This window comes from Chenopodium album, chromosome 16 (assembly GCF_948465745.1).
Source record: "Chenopodium album chromosome 16, dcCheAlbu1.1, whole genome shotgun sequence".
NCBI lineage: Eukaryota > Viridiplantae > Streptophyta > Magnoliopsida > Caryophyllales > Amaranthaceae > Chenopodium > Chenopodium album.
Genome location: NC_137849.1, coordinates 49,266,926 through 49,283,609, shown reverse-complemented (window position 1 = coordinate 49,283,609; position 16,684 = coordinate 49,266,926). Strand labels below are relative to the sequence as shown.

The 16,684-nt window shown below is 28.0% G+C and overlaps 1 pseudogene; it reads left to right on the top strand.

The window, feature by feature from the left end:
* The first annotated feature begins 2,316 nt into the window (after positions 1–2,316).
* LOC145585800 (ethylene-responsive transcription factor ERF023 pseudogene) lies at positions 2,317–3,093 on the top strand (annotated as a pseudogene).
* The last annotated feature ends 13,591 nt before the right edge of the window (positions 3,094–16,684 follow it).

Sequence of the window (16,684 nt, the reverse complement as noted above, 5' to 3'; positions counted from 1 at the left end):
ATAACACATAAGTACTCCGTATTGGTTAAATAGTTGATACAAGTAGAATAAAAATCGTTATTAATTAAGTTTGGATGTTGAAACTAACTAAAGACATTGAAGCACTAGAAAAAAAAAAGGGACAAACCAAACAACAGGAACTATAATTACGCATTTTAGTTTGAGTACTTATTAACTACTCTGTACTACGTATTCATTTTAGTTTGAGTACTTATTAATTTCAACATCGGACTACACTTAGATTAAACTACAAAATTACAAAAGTTATACAATGATGCATTTTAATTTGAGTACTTATTAACTACTCCGTACTACGTATTCAACTTATATTCTCATTCACTCTATATGGACAACATGCGAAAATGAGTAATACAAACCATTAAAAAAGGATCATTTTGTTCACTCTCTAGTTTTCATCTCATCCTTAGAATTTATTTCTCCTTATCACCTTTCCAAGCCCCATCGGCGGCCCATCCCATTTCTACTGTACCACGTCCCTTGTGAAGAGTATATTGATCATGAGCCTAAACAATAATAAAGACAACAATACAATTAATTAGCATGTGATGTGATTTACGTGTTTGCATAATGTTACAAATATTACAATTGTCTTCAAGTTGTTGTAACGATTAATGTGTACCACTACATTTGAACAACACGTTAAAAATTCCTTTACTAGCATGTATAATCGTAGTTCGTAGATGTTATTTTTAAGACCATAACTTTCCTACATTAAAAAGTCCTCTTCTTGTAAGTTTGCTTCAAGTTGAAAATAACCTTTGTTCCCATGTTTAACAATATTTGATATAGCTTAAATTTTGAAGTATGTTACCAATTATGAATGGTTACAAAACACATTTCACAATCAATTCAAGCTAGCACATTTTATAGGTAAAGCTCGATTTTCCAAATTATATATTAGTTGGAGCAAATATTGTTTTGTGTAGTAGGCTTTTGCATTTCAACTAACATCTTTAATTTTTTTGATAATGAACTTGCATTACCTCTCAAAATCATCACCCATATCACCAAAGTAACCTCAATACCAACCAATTAAAATCTCCAAAATGAAACTAAATTTCCCAAATAAAGAAGAGAGAGTGGAGAAACAAATTAAAGTCACCAATATCTCGTGCCTACCTCTTATTGAACTTGTGAATTCTTCAACCACTTGTTAGAAGGCACCAAATATAGAAATCTCCAAACTCCAAATTACCCTTACTTTATTCCATATACATACACAACATATCATCATTAAGAGATCATAAAATCATTACATTTTCATTAATTTTGGTCCATAATTATATCATAAAGCAGTTTTCTACGTAATTAATCATGGGACTTTTGGTACGGAACTACAAAGAGTTGATACACATACAACCATTGTATGTTGTCCTTACATACAACATCATTAAAAATTTGACACATCATCAAAAGCGGGGAAAAAATCAGGATTCAAATATAAGTTGAATTTAATGGAACTTGGGCTCATTATTCTAGCAAATAAAAACATGACAAATAGAAGTTATTTGTAGAGACCACATACAACAATTGTATGTGTAGCCTTTACCCGGAACTACAGCTATACCTTTGATAAAATGAATTTGGTGTAATTGCAAAAACGAATATACTCTCGAAAAGACAGGTAACACTATTAAATAAAAATTATACGGAGTACAATAAATACATTGAAATTTGATCCATAATTGGGCCATTTATTTCAAATAATTTAGACAAATATGTTAAATAAATTAAATTTTTGGGACATAATTATATTTCGAGGTGATTAATAATGAGATAGGAACATAAATAATGGTGTGATAATTTTAATGAATCGAATCTAATCTAATCTAATCGTACAATTACAACCCTAAAAAATCTACGAGTACATTCAAATATACAACCCTCATACAAGATTGAAAGCGATTACCAATAATGCCCTTGTTCTACGGTTGTAGGGGAACCAAGTCATTTTCTACCCTTTGAGCACGTGCCACCTAAAACTTTATATACTTTATTACCAAACATAAATTGTCTCCTCTAACGAGCTCATTACCCTATTATTAGAGGCCACATATCCTTCAATTTATCACTGCTACAACTATAATTGATAATACCCTATAATTACCGGGGACCCCCACTTAATTTGACCTCTTGTGGCGCTGACGCGCGTGGGGTCCCACGTCACTGTTGTTGTATTGCATTTTGTGTAAGACATGCAAAGGGTATTTTCGTCATTTCACTTTTTCATACTACAAAGCTCCATATAAAGCCTTATGTAAACCTCTTCTAAAACTTGTACAACTTACTAGTGCGTCCACCAAAAAGTTAACTTACTTTGATTGCTTTGTTACACTCTCCTAATTAGATAGCAAGATGGAGCAACCACAATGCAGTGCTGAATTTGATGACCCTACTACGTCCCCCGACTCGCTGAGTAAACCCCGAGGGACGGGGACTAGGCACCCGGTGTACCGTGGGGTCCGGAAGCGACGTTGGGGTAAATGGGTATCGGAAATCCGAGAGCCTAGAAAAAAGACTCGAATTTGGCTCGGGTCATTTCCAATACCCGAGATGGCCGCTCGTGCATATGACGTAGCAGCCCATTGCTTAAAGGGCTGCAAGGCCCAATTAAATTTCCCTGAGGAAATAGATTTTCTACCAAGGCCAACATCATGTGCCCCTAGGGATATCCAAGCAGCAGCCGCGAAGGCAGCCAACACGGTGGTGGAGGTGAAAGTGAGTGGATGTGCACCGTCTGATCGTTACGATCATGATCATCATGATGATGAAGTTGATTATGATGATTTTTGGAGTGAAATTGAGCTCCCTGAGTTGAAGGACACAGGGCAAGGAGGAAAGTCCATGGATTGCTATAGTAATGATGCATTATTTGGTGAATTTTATGTTTAGGTAAGTCTGAATATAATTTTATTTCATCATAGTTTAAAATATAATACGCCAATTATGTGCCATAAGAGGCTCCAATGTTTATAGGAAACAGATGTTACAATGTCTGTTGATCCATGTTCGTTAAGCCTATATTTATCTATAATATATTGTTGTATATAATTCATAATAATATTAATAATGTTCATGGATGTTTTATGCATCTCAATTATTTTCAATTGTATATACTTCGTAGTTAATTTTACTTTTTGCATTATTATTATGGAGTACTACTGGATTTTTATTCCCTTCTTTCCTACGAACATTTTATTATTAGGTCACCATCTTCATTTATAAACCTTCTCAATCACATTTAGTATTTTTTCCTATAATTTTCATAGTTTCTCTAGTATAACTGTATAAAATATGAGGTAAGAATTGAATGTACATTTTTGTTAACTTATCTAAAATGGTCCCTAATTTAATGTAGAAGTTGGTTAAATTAATGTTCAAAAGTACGCTGAAAATATAATTTTATCGATCATCTTTGAGAGCGATAAGCTAAGGGCCCTAATCTTAGCTTGCATTTGTAGTTTTCTTACCCAAAAAAAAAAAAAAAAAAAAAATAATAATAATAATAATAATAATAATAATAATAATAATAATAATAATCTTCTTGGTAATGAAGCATAATGGAACAAAATCTTAAAACTCTTAATAAAACATAATGTTACTTTTTACTCAAGGATCACTAAACTTGATTTAGATGGATGTATTGATGAAACGAATTGAAAAGAAAATTGTAAAAATTCATGATAATTATTTATGTCGACAGTCGGCCTAATATTTAGACTATTAAAAGTGAGTAATTTAATTTATGAAATTAAAAGTAGATTTTGAAACTAAGAAGGGAATAAATAAAAAGGACATTAAAAAAAGGTTAAGGTCTATAATGATTTCTCTCAATTCTAATTTATTTAATTTAATTACAATCAAAAGCTACGTAAGTGATGAATGTATTGGTAGTTAAGGCTGCTTTTCACTTAATTACTGGTGTTAGTTAGAAATTAAATTAGCATAATCTTTTGAAGCTGCAATTAGGACTTGACACCCACTTATTAAGTTTGAGTGATTAGAGAAAATGCTTCTTTATTGGTGTGCTTATGTTACTGGTAATCATAGCTAGAGCAACAAGAATATCCTAAGGTATTATTCACACTAGCTATATGCCTATATATAAGAGTGATATTTCAGGTTTACTTTCAGATTTCAAAAAATTCTTGATCATTCCTTTTTCCCCTTTTACACAATTTATATATCATAATGCAACTGTACTTTTAAGACAATTTATTCAATTTTCTTAGAGAGTATTCCATATGTTACTTATAGTATATATATATAATTCTTCTTTAAAGTTTTTCATTCACGAGTATATATATATATATATATATATATCTTAATTTCAAATGCTGTTATTTAAATTATTTATTTTATTTTGTTTTTATAGATTTGAGCAAATTTGACTCTTTTATTTGTGATAAGATTATATTCAGAAGTTTAATTTGAGTCTTTCCCCTTTCGAGAATTTATCAGGTCACATGGTTGAAAATTATGATAGTTGATGTGAGATTGAATTCCAATATCTTATCCGTATCGTCTACTATTCATCTATGTTGAATAATCATCGCTTTTTGTTGTTGTCAAAAAAAAAAAAAAAAAAATATCATCGCTTTTTGTTGTTTATATTGTAACATTACCATATTATTGGAGCAGTACTAAAGTATTCTTATTTGTACAGTAGATTAATATATTTATGTTGACGTTTACAATTATATTTTGTCTACGGTTAATAAGTACGAGTAGTTGGCTTATGACTACAACATCTATATATATAGCACGCGTTAAACATTTTCATTAACCAGGATATTATGTGGAATTTATCATCAATATAACAGTGACAAATTAAATGTTAAATGCTCAACTACGAGTAGCATTATTTTGCACTTTAAAATTAACAGACATACCACATACATATCTAAAGATCTTCTATATATACGGAGTAGTTCTTAGTTGTGTTAGATAAGTCATTTGTTAATTATTACAAAAATTAGTTACTTAACCATCCTAGATATGGATTAATAAAAATAATTACAAAAACGAATGTAATTAACTCAAAAAGAAAGTCTTAAAACCTACTTTGTAAATTAAAACATAGTAGTGTATAACCATTAACCAAGCAGTTGGTGTATAGATAATGTTAAGTCCCCTTCTCATCCAAGCATTAAGTGTTAGAAAAAAGTCAATAGAAAATACTTCGAGTACGTATGAGTTAGAGGAATGTAGTTGGTCCATTTACTACGAGTAGTTGGTCCATTTACTACGAGTAATGCTTTACTACGAGTAATGCTTTAATCAAATGAATATGACCTTTCCACGCTTAATGACTTAGCCATACACATTAGACATGCGAACGAGAGACAAATTAGAGCACGCATTAATGATTTTATTGTTCCACAAATTTAATGTTTTTTTTTTTTTTTTTTTTTTTTTTTTTTTTTTTTTTTGACAACCACAAATTTAATGAAGTTGAGGGCAAGGTAAAATGTTAAAATCTATATTTATTAAGTTTGAAACATAGGTTGGTCTTGAATTGCTTTGGGGTCCATTGTAGTCCAATTTAGTAAAAATAAGCTCGGGATGGGCCGTAATGGTTAATAAAGGTTATTTAGACATGATCATCTGCAATTTAAATAAGCTTTGAGAAGTTCATAGTTATATGATCTGATATGTTAACATTTGTTCAAATAAGTTTATACAAATTAGTTAACCTCACGAAATCACGGGTTATATAGCTTGCTCCTAATAGTAGTAGCTAGTTTGGTGAATTTGTGATTTTAGCAAATTCATCACCGTATGGTGCTTTATCCATGAATACTGAATTAAAGTTTGATCATATCATCATACACACTGAGTCACTGGAGTACTAAAAGTATGGAAGTCCAAGATTGTTTTTCCGCTATGAAATGTGACTTCATTTATTGGGCCTAAAAACACAAGCAACGGTATTTTGAATATGGGAGTCCATTAGTCTAGTAACCCAAATGTAATTATTCAACTTGGGCCTGTAAATAGATCCATTTAGCTTCGATATCTATGGGAATCTTCTATAAATAAATTAAAGGAACAACCGCTAATGTCATTACTTTTCACATATCAACCTCTTATAAAAAAAATTCCCGCCAAAACTAATAATGACATCATTGTTTTTTTTTTTCAACATAAATAAAAATTTAAAAATGATAAATTAATTATACATTTCTCTAACAGATTTATTATGCAATTTCGATTGAAAAAATTAAAGGAAGGTCAAACTATTTCATTTTCTTATAAACATTATCTTTTATTCCTACTCCGTATATTTATAAAGATTATATGAATTGGGGCTTCCACTCTTTATTAATTTCTCAATTTATTAGATGTTGATTAGATTATTTGTACTACCTACGTACATATTACACACAAATAAGTTAAATAATATTGTTAAAATCGTAAAATAATATTTAAATTGTGCATCGCACGAGCCTAATCTAGTTAATTTAAAAGTAATGTCAAATGTGTTTTCAATTTTCAAAATGTAGATAATTTGTCCTTAAGAACTTTAATGTTTATGATAATTACACTTGAAGGCAAAAAAATTGATAAAAAAATTCTACGGAGTATCAATCAATAATAACATAATATAATACTAAAACAGACACCAAGAATGACACGTGTTATTTCTTGGTGTTGTCATTTTCCCTCTAAAATCATCCTTCTTCTCTTGCCAAAAATGCTTTAGAGAATATATATATAATTTGATTTTTTTATTGGTTATTTGGTTTTCTTATATCTTCTATGTATACACAATTAACTAAAATTGTATTCTAAATATTATAATTTGTATCTTTTCTTGCCAAAATCTTTTAAAATAATATTTGTATAATATAATCGATTTCCTATTTGGTTACTTTTTTGGGTAATCATACTTTTTTATATAATGAGATGCATTTTATATTGTGCCGGGAAAAATAAACTAATGTGACTATTTTCTTTTCTCCAAAAAAATTGCAAGATCACTTTGACTATCAGCTAAACTCCATTTCCTCTATTTAATCCCATTTTACCATATCACATCCCTATTTTATTTGTTTTTCTTTTTCACTTCATATGTACCATTGAATTAAGGACTAGAGTATCAAATGTTATTATTATTGTTGTAGTCAGTCACGCATTGATTTTCAAACTATTTCAATAATATACAACTTTAATTTATGCAAAATTAAATTTTTTGGTTAAATCCGTGCATCGCACGGGCACTAATCTAGTATAAATAAGTATAATTATAAAGGAGTCATTAAATCAATGCTTTTATAGTGTTATACTCTTACAGTCTTGCACGCATCTTGGAAATGTAGACAATCGATTTAAGTTGTGTACTCCATCACTCCATGTCTCCATATGGTTATACAACATGACAATTTGTATCTTATGATGCCCAATAGACATAGGGTCGTTCAATACTCTTCTGAATCATATCTAGATTTAGAATACATTTACACATTAACTATAATATGGAGTAATACATACTTGTATCCTTAATTTATCGCTCATTCACTTTATTTGTATGCAATTGTACTCTCTATATTCTGAATATAAGTTCATCTTTTCTTACTATTCCATTTCTCAAGGAAATTCCTTACATTCGTTGCAGGTCACATGCTCTTTAATATTAAAAGTTGTTGTATACATCCAGATGCAAGGTGCACCATAATTTTTTTATTTTATTTTTTTCAAAAATACTTATAGTTGCACTTTGCATCTGGGTATATATATGAATCTCTTTGGTCTTTTACCAACTGATGTCTTAAAATGAAAATTTACATATTTGTGAAAGACTCAATTACTTAAGGTTGAAGGTATGGTTCTTCAAAGGAGAAATAATGGGTATTGTAGACTTGTAGCATATATCTAAATATATAATAATAATAATAATAATAATAATAATAATAATAATAATAATAATAATAATAATAATAATAATAATAATAATGTATGAAATGGTTAGAGTCTTAGCTAGAAGATTTGAAAGTCTCTTGACCAATCTAGCAAAATTCCATAGACTTTCGGACACACATAATAATAGATTTTTTTTTTTAAAAAAAAAAAAAAAAATACCTATTGTATATAGACAAGTGTTTGAAAATCTGTGTTCATGTTCCCACATGCACCTTTCAAGTTAATCATTGAGTAAGACCCTATTCTCTTCACCTTAAAAAAATAATATTAAGTAAAAATAATTTCAGCTCAGTAAAATTTAGTTTTCTTAAAGAAAAATTATAATAGTAAATCAGTAAAAATAATTTCAGTTCAACAAAAATAATTTCAGTTCAGTAAAATTAATTTAAATTCACTAAAAATAATTTCAGTTCGACAAAAATAAGGTGAAAAGAACGGGGCCTAACTCACTGACTCCTATGAATTCATATTATTAGCAAGTTTTATGTATGTACGAACATCATTACGCCCTTAAATCTAGGCACAAATTAAAAGAAATTTCAACATCCAAAATAAGGGGTTTAAAGAAAACAACGAAATGAAACTGTATTACTATAAGTTCGCATATAAAAATCTGTACTGCAACATATTACCCCGTTAGAGCAACATTAACACTGTCTCATCTTAAGACTTTAATTCATTCCACATCAACTTTTTAGATTAAATTTAAATTTTTTCTAATTTATAATTATGTTAAGACTCCTTAAGACTCGATAAAATTTATCTCTTCAATCGCTCAGACTCATTTTTTTTACATATAAATAAAATTATTAAAGTTTTTTTTAAAATAAAAAATAAAATTAATTGAGTGTTAAATTGAGTCTGAAGTCAAGTCTTGAATTTTCAAGACTCTACTTCGGATTTTATTAAGACCAAACTTCATAAATGCTTAGAAAAATAAAGTCTCGTCTTAATACCGCAAAATTAGAAAATGATGATGTCATCTAGAATCTTAACACCTAGGACTAATCTTGCTCTTATAATCATTCACACGTTGATAATATTTCACACGTACTTATTTAATGTTTATTCGACTTTGCAAAAACATTCTTACTAAGTTTGAGGATAACAAAATTAGTAATTAATTACATATTAATATCCAATAATGTTTAGTAATCTATTTTATATTACGGAGTACAAAAGTTTGGAACAATAGAGCGAGCATAACAATAAGATCAATAAAAGTATCAATATATTTTTTAAAAAATAATACTCAAACATTAACACGATTTTTTTATTTTTTTATTTTTTTTTAAGTATATGCATTTTCAATGAAGATATTTTGTGTTAAAATTTTCAAAAAATACAAAAATAATGTGCACACAAGTTTCCTCGTGCTAGGCTTTAGGGTATGGGGTATTATGTATGGACGTATGGTGTGACTTTTGAATAGCAAACATGAAATTATCCTAACAGCCCTACCACCACGTGAACAGTGTGGTCCATTCTTAAGAATAATGCACTTCACGTCGACATGCCCCAACTTCTCCTTGTGTTTTACCTCTCATTTAATTTTAAGATAACTAGTGTGGCCGGGCGATGCCCCAGGTTGCTAGTTTGTACTTGATTAATTTGCTAATCAAATTTAACTGTTTAGATAGTAAGACTTGTTGATTTTGAATTTTGAGTTAAATTATTGCTATAAATATTTTTTAGCTGTCGAACTCAATCATTAAATTATGGAAACAAATAGTTAATAAGACACAAATTAACTTATCTAAGTTAACTATAATTTTGTTGGATAAAAATATACAATTAATAAATGGTTAAGATGGTAAGACTCTTAACTTAAGACTTGTTGGTCTTGAGTTCAAATCTTGTTATAAGCATTTTTTAGATGCAAACCTAATACATGTGAAAAGTGACATGGCATATTTATAATTACACGTGGCGCATATTGCTGACATGTCGAATTTGAAAAAGGTGACACGTGGAACATATTCTGTTTTAGGAACGCTTTTTAATATATAAGTATAGATATAGATATAGATATTAAAATGAAATAATACAATGTAATTATTAACTTCTATTATCAATTAAAAATGAAATTATAAAAGTAGACCCTTTATTTATATATATATATATATATATCGGATCTTAAAATGAGAAGGAATTCTAACCGTATAAATTATTTAATCCAATGGACCATACAAAAGTTGTAAACAAGCCCAATTTTATTTTATTTTTAAAAATCTAACCAAAGAGGAATTGAAAAGCCCGAATACTACCTTCATCCATTGACAACTCCAATTGCTGCTTTCTTCTTACAGTAACACAACTCCATATTTTACGTATTTCTCACTCTTCACATTTCCCACTGCTTTTTAAAGATATGTATAACTTTTGGTATTTATCAAAAACCTTAATTACATAATTGCTAAATTACTTACTCGTGGCTCTTATTCAATTATGGAGAAATTTCTCAAACTAATGTTGCCAACGGCACCACAATAAGGAGGTACACAGTAACTAAATGAATTCACAGTTGTAACTAAATGAATTTACAAATGTAATTAATTAATATTATTGTTGCTAAATTTAGCATATCTAGTTCAAAAGGATGCAGATTTACATTAACACCTGCAGCAACATAGAATGAGGGAGAAAATGGAAGCTTGTGTCTCATAGGATGAATGAGTAAATGAAGTTAAAATTATGCATATGCTGAAGTTAATTGATGCATATTTAGTTTAAAAGTTATGCAGAATGAATATGAGTAAAAAAAATATTTGTACATTTAATTAAAAAATTATGCATATTTAGTGGAAAATTTATGCACATCAAATCCTTCTTATTCTTCTCATTTTAAGGAACTTTTCATTTGACCCCAAATCTCTCTCTCTCTCTCTCTCTCTCTCTCTCTCTCTCTCTCTCTCTCTCTCTCTCTCTCTCTCTCTCTCTCTCTCTCTCTCTCTATATATATATATATATATATATATATATATATATATATATATATATATATATTGAGATTAAACTAATTATATTATTCTACGTCATAATAATTATGAGTCTGTTCTCATTGACTGAAATGAGCTGAACTGAACTGAACTTATTAATTAGTGATTTTTAATTACGGACTAATGATCTTTGATTATTTATTATTATATATATGTGTATATACAAATATACATATTGAAATATTTAAGAAAAATATACTATATAATTAAAATATTTATGAAAAATATATTAAAAACATGGGACCACAAAACATTTTAAAAACATATACTATATAATTTTAAAAAATAAAATATTAAAATGACAAAAAAACACAAAACACTTTTTAAAAAGTTCTCAAAATGAAAAAAATAAAATAAAAAATAAAAAAAAAATAAAAAAAACAAAGAGTTGGGCCGATCTTATTTAAAAACTAACTTGATCCTATTTTTACTCCTAGCTCGTCAAATAATGAAATATGGCATAATAGTCATTAAGTGAAATATGGTATAACCATATAATAGCCATTATTATTATTATTATTATTTTTCATATGATTATTATTATTATTATTGTCGTTGTTGTAATATAAGCTTAAAAGTATGAAATTTTGTTTTATATCATTAGCAATATTATTAGACATAAACTGAACTGAAATTAATCTAATGAGAACAGGCCCTATGTATTTTTTTTTTTTATTTTTTTTAAAGATAAAAAATAAAAGTCAAATTATAATATGTAAAAATGCAAAAATCAAAACACTGTAAGGTAAAAAAACAAAAGAAGTGTTTTTTAAAACAGATTTATTAAACAAATGTGTTTAATAAATATAATGAATTTGTTAACTACTCCGTATTTAAGATTTTAATGTATTGTGTTTGGCTAAATTTGTAGCACGGACCACCATCCTTTCAAATGACAGTGACTACTTTCGTGAGCAACACCCCTCAAAAATTTCAAGTTTTGACACATATATATAATCTTTATACCAAAGTGGTGTTTAATCCATATTCCAATACTTTATTATATATTGACTTTAGCTTAAAAAAAAAAGAATATAATCAAACTATTTATATCAGCTTCTTTCTTCCTTTTCTTCTTCTTCTTCTTCTTTTTTTCTTCTTTTCTTCTTTTTTTTTTATTTTTTATTTTTAATTTTTTAATTTTAAAATATTTGTCATTCCACCAAATCAACCTTGAATTGAGGAATATGATTGAAGATTTTACAAGTCAAGTATCATCGTTTATCATTAAAATAAATTAATCAACATAACTTTACACTTGTAGTGTTCAACTCCCTTCAAATCTTTGAGTTATATATTCCTTGTTTTCTTTTAATTCATTCTTTTGAGTTTTAAGGATTTCGTTAATTCCTTTCATACCAAATAACAATATTTCTTTTATTCTTCATTTGATTTACTTTTTACTATTACTCTTATTTTCATAGTCTATATATGTTCCCGTATTAATAATAATAAACATAAATCATGAGACACATGAAGTGTATGTAAATAATCTACATCAACAAGTATATAACCAAAAAATATTCAAAATATTTAGAAACAGAGGAAGCATTCCTTTACATCATTCCACTATAAAAATAAAATTTATCAGTACATAGTACGATATAATTGAGTGAATACAATTTTGGATTTTTCATTTGTCGTTAAGGGTGTCTATTCGGTTTCGATTTGGATTTTGATCAAATCCAATCCAATCCGATCCGAAATAAAAATTCGGTTTTAATTTTTCGAATCCAATCCGATCCGAATTTCTCATCAATCCAATCCACCAAATTAAAATTCGTTTATTTTTGTTTCTGATCTGAAAATCCGAATATATATATATATATATATATATATATATATATATATATATATATAGGGTCTAAAGTGATTATAAAAATAAAAATGCAATTATAAAAAATTAAGTATTGAAAACATAGTTTTACATAATTTATATTAATGTAGTTATCAACATAGGTTTACATAATTAATATAAACAATCATAATTTGTAAAACATGGTTTCATATTTCGATTTTTTGGATCAAAACAAGGTCGATCCGATCCGATCCAAAAATCAAAATTTTCAAAAAATTTCAATCCAACCCAATCCGAATTAAAGTTTGGATCCAATCCAAATTAATAATTCGGGTTTGGATTGAATTGAGTTTCAGTTTTTTATCCGAATAATAATGGACACCCTTATTTGCCATCATAAATTAAAGCAACCATTGACCATAGTTTCATAAGAATCACATAGTTTGTATTTTTTTAAAAAAAAATAAAATATAATAAATTCAATAATTTTGCATGATTATTAATGGTGATAGAAAATGAGGAGATTATAGTTACAAGTCCCATCTAAAAAAGGAGGTACAGCCGCGTTATTATAAGTAGTACTCCGTACTTGGTTTGATAAAACTGTTTTCTATATTTGTCTGTGTAAACGGTGCACGGGTAAACCGTGCGGGATAAGAAGTGGCACAAATTAAAATAAGTTGACAAAAACTGAAAGTCTGAAACCAAATCCCGTGTGACTGAAGTGATTTGGCCTTTAATTAAGCAGTTAGATTGTACAGAATTAGTATTACGTCATTACTTATCAGTACATACATCTGCCTTCTGCTTCTTGATTGGAAATTTTGGAGTTATACCATTTATCATTTGTACTCCGTATCACCTACTTGTAGAAATGTAGAGTATACAATTATACCAACTAACTCTATTTGTCTCCGATCTTTTTGACTTATAGTATTGAAAAAGAAAAAAAAAAAAAAAGTTTTCATGTTGATCAGTTTTCAAATACACCAAGTTGGGGATAATACACACAAATGTGTACGGAATTGGTAAATTGTGAAAATGAAACTTCATATTCATCCATACAACTTGTATTTATTGACAATTTTAAAAATGAACCAAACATAAATTAACACGCTAGCTTCATTACCATGTTAAAGGATTATTTTAACCAAAAACTGAACTGATGACTGAGCTCCAATAATATGTTTTATAGTTTATAACTTATTAATTCTTATCTAAATTTTTATCGATTATTCTAAAATAATGAGCGGCAAGGTTACCTTTGTAGTAGGGTAGAATTTGTACACATATACGGATCGGAGTAGGAAGAAAAAAGAAGAAAAAGGCCGAAACACGCCTAACACGTTACAAGAAAGAGTTGCGTTGCTTTTATATTCAATGGTAGTCACGTTCTTTGGTTCTCTTCTTCTTTCTTCTGCCGAATGCCGCCAGTTCCTCCACCCTTCACGTGCTCGTCACGAGCTCCATTATTATTTTTTTCTTGACGTGCCATTAAAATATTATTATCTTCAGCATTTTTGTACAGTAGTTTGTAATAATAGGAAGTACATGACCAAATTAATCCTAATATTAAATGTTTTCTGAACGACACGTGTGCGATAGTTACTGGTTTTTAGAGACACGTGGCTCAGGATTTGCCGCGCTACCACGTGCAACTTTTCATTGTTGATGAAATTAAAACCTTATTTTATTTTTATTTAATTTAATAATGGGGTTGGTTAAAAATTTTACAAGTAGTTTTTTTTTTAATTTAGGTTGATGAAATTGATACGAGGCTACGGAATTCTCTTCACTTCTGGCTTCTGACTTCTGATCAAATTCTACTTTTTCTTAGGCATATGCAGCGCGCAAGTATAATGTTACTGCTCCCGTACCCCGCATCATTCTGGTACTACGAGTATTAATACTCTGTATATACTTCCTCATTTATTTATTTTTTAAACATTTAAAATTTACACTATTAACCCATATTTTTTTTAGTTATCTTTTATAATTTGTATACTTGTGAATAAAACACACTTTAAATATCACTTTGATAACTTTGTTATTTATATTGACCAAGTTTATTACGTGGTCTACCTCTTATATTCTTCATTTCACACCGTATGTCATTACTAATTCATGGATGTTGATTGGTGACCTATCTAATTTATTTTTTCAAAAGAAATATCTAATTTCATCACAATTTTTTATTTGAAATGATCCATTCTCAAAATTTTATTAGAGGAAAATCACAACTTTAGCTGAGTACACATTATTATGAGTATGAATATTTGTATTAAACCACATTCATTTATTTTTCTTCGTTTATTTATGAATTTATCTCTACATTTATAATATTGACCATTTCACTTTGTTTTAATTATAAATAGACCTTGAATATCTATATCATAGGGTATGAATTTTGCATTATATTAAGGTGGTGTTTATTTTAATTTCTAAATAATTAAGCCAATCAGTGGTCATGGTAGATGATGACAATGTACTCGCACCAAATAGAAGTTAAAATCCTCAAACTATATGAATTAATTATGATAAATTGATAATCAACTCATTACTAAACATGGAAAGCAACCAAATATAGCATAAAATTGGGATATTATTACAGCTAACCAACGTGATGAATAGTGCATGGGTGTATGGCGACTGCTGGTCTCAATAATTAATGCCAATTATATTATAAGCTAATCGCTAAATTGTAAAGCAATCTAAGCCGTCGATTAAATACTGTCCAGTCAAAGATTCCAACATATACTTCTCGGAACTTCCGTTCGATATGGGATTTTTTTTAATCGGCTTGTTGTTTGTATTTTTTTATTTTTAATTAATCTCTTTTGGTTGGTTCCTCTAGATTAGCCTAATTACAGTACTAATTAGCAATTTAACCACTAATTTGTCTTTGACTTATAAAAAAAAAAAAAAATTTACCATGTTATACTTTCGAAGCCAAGAATTTTCTAATTTGCTCTTCCTCTCTTACCACTCCGATCTTTAAATCTGAGAAATACTACATATATTTTACTCTGTATCGCCTACTAGTTACAACATTATATAAAAATGATTGTAAAAGTTACAGTTTTTCCAAAAGTTAACCGTGACATACAATCTTAAAAATTAAATAACTCTTTGATTTATTCAAGTAAATCATGAATATGTTCTTATTTTTACAATTTCTAACACATTAATTGTATAATTATATTTATTATGTTACAGTATAACTAGTTGTATTACATACATAACATATACATGCAAAGTATAACTCTTTATAGAATTGATCAATATAAAATGTTAATCATGGCAATCACAACCAATCTTCAATAATTTGAAGAGATAATAATGTAATGTCTACCATGTTGGTCATCTTTTAAGCATTTTTTGACAAAGTCCTTTTAACTAAACTCGTGTTTTAATTGTCCCCTTCCCCTATTATTTTACGATGAATACCTAAATCTAATTTAAAGCCAAGAATATTCCATTATTATTTCAAAGGAAATTGCTTCAACAATAAAAGTAAAGGTGTTACATTGAGAAAACTTATTAAATGTTGTCAATTACTAATTAATAAGTGAAAATTTTACAGTAGTCATTTGAAATAGGACTATCATAATATTTTTATGATTATATAGTTTATAATTGATATATTTTTTCTAGATAATTAATTATATTACTTTACTTTAGGTATAAAATAGTATTATCAATATTTTTTTTATTTATCAATTTTTTAGTTTCATTTATGTAATTTTATTCTTATTTTATAGTTTCTCGAAAAAAAAAATTATGTTGAATTGAAAATTTGAAAAAATATGTTTGTGACCATTTTATAAGAGTAATTGTGACCATTTTATAAGGTGAAAAAAATAAATCAATCATATTATATATCACTAAAATAATGTGGTAGTCATTTTTCAAACGACTACTGTAAAACGATTTGTTCATAATA